An 865-nucleotide genomic window follows, 5' to 3' on the forward strand; every position below is an offset into this window, starting at 1 on the left:
GTTCACAGTAATATGAATTTAAGCTGAATCCAGTAATCGACTCTTAAATTTTGTCTAATGAAAGTGTGTACATTCACATGGCAAATCAGCTGACTTAGCTGACCCCTGCTCAGGTCATGGATCAATTCACCAAATGTACTTATGTATTTCTCCAAAGTCATACACCGGTGAAGCACAAAATTAACAGCTCTTCTTTNACAATTAGAGAAAGTGAATAATGTAATATTTTATTAGTATTTTACATTACTTACATACACAAACAACATTTTTACATCTGCCTATTCAGTACTTTGCATAACATACAAGAAAAATCAGTACATAAAGCAGTCTATGCAAAGTCACTTATTACTTTACAGGTATCCCAAAGTTGAAACTGCGTTTATTATACTCTAAAGATAAAAAGTAATTAAATAGCTGTTTTGAATTTTTCTTTATTTTCCTGATGTGTATTTTAAAATAGAATTTCCTCTAAGCTGATTTGTTTTAACTAAACATTATCTTAAGAATTACTTTTTAATTTTGCAAACAGTCTTCTATGAAAGCATTTTTAATGGGTTGGCTGGTTAGTTCAGTTGATTATAGCACAGCCTTTTAACACCAAGGTCAAGGGTTTGAATCCCCTTACTGGCCAGCCACCAAAAAAATACAAATTCTGGAGAAAGCCTTTTAAAAAGCCATATAGTATTACATTGTGTAGATCTACTATAATTACTTAAATTTAAATACCTGAATTGGATATGTGGATTAATCAATTTGACCCTTCTGACAAAACATTAGTTTAAGAATTCCTGAGAAATACCTTGTAAATCTCTATAATTTATTCCTTAACCTAAATTTTCAAAATGGAATTGTTGGGCAAAAGGTG

Source organism: Galeopterus variegatus, unplaced genomic scaffold (assembly GCF_000696425.1).
Source record: "Galeopterus variegatus unplaced genomic scaffold, G_variegatus-3.0.2 Scaffold5089, whole genome shotgun sequence".
In the NCBI taxonomy this organism is placed as follows: domain Eukaryota; kingdom Metazoa; phylum Chordata; class Mammalia; order Dermoptera; family Cynocephalidae; genus Galeopterus; species Galeopterus variegatus.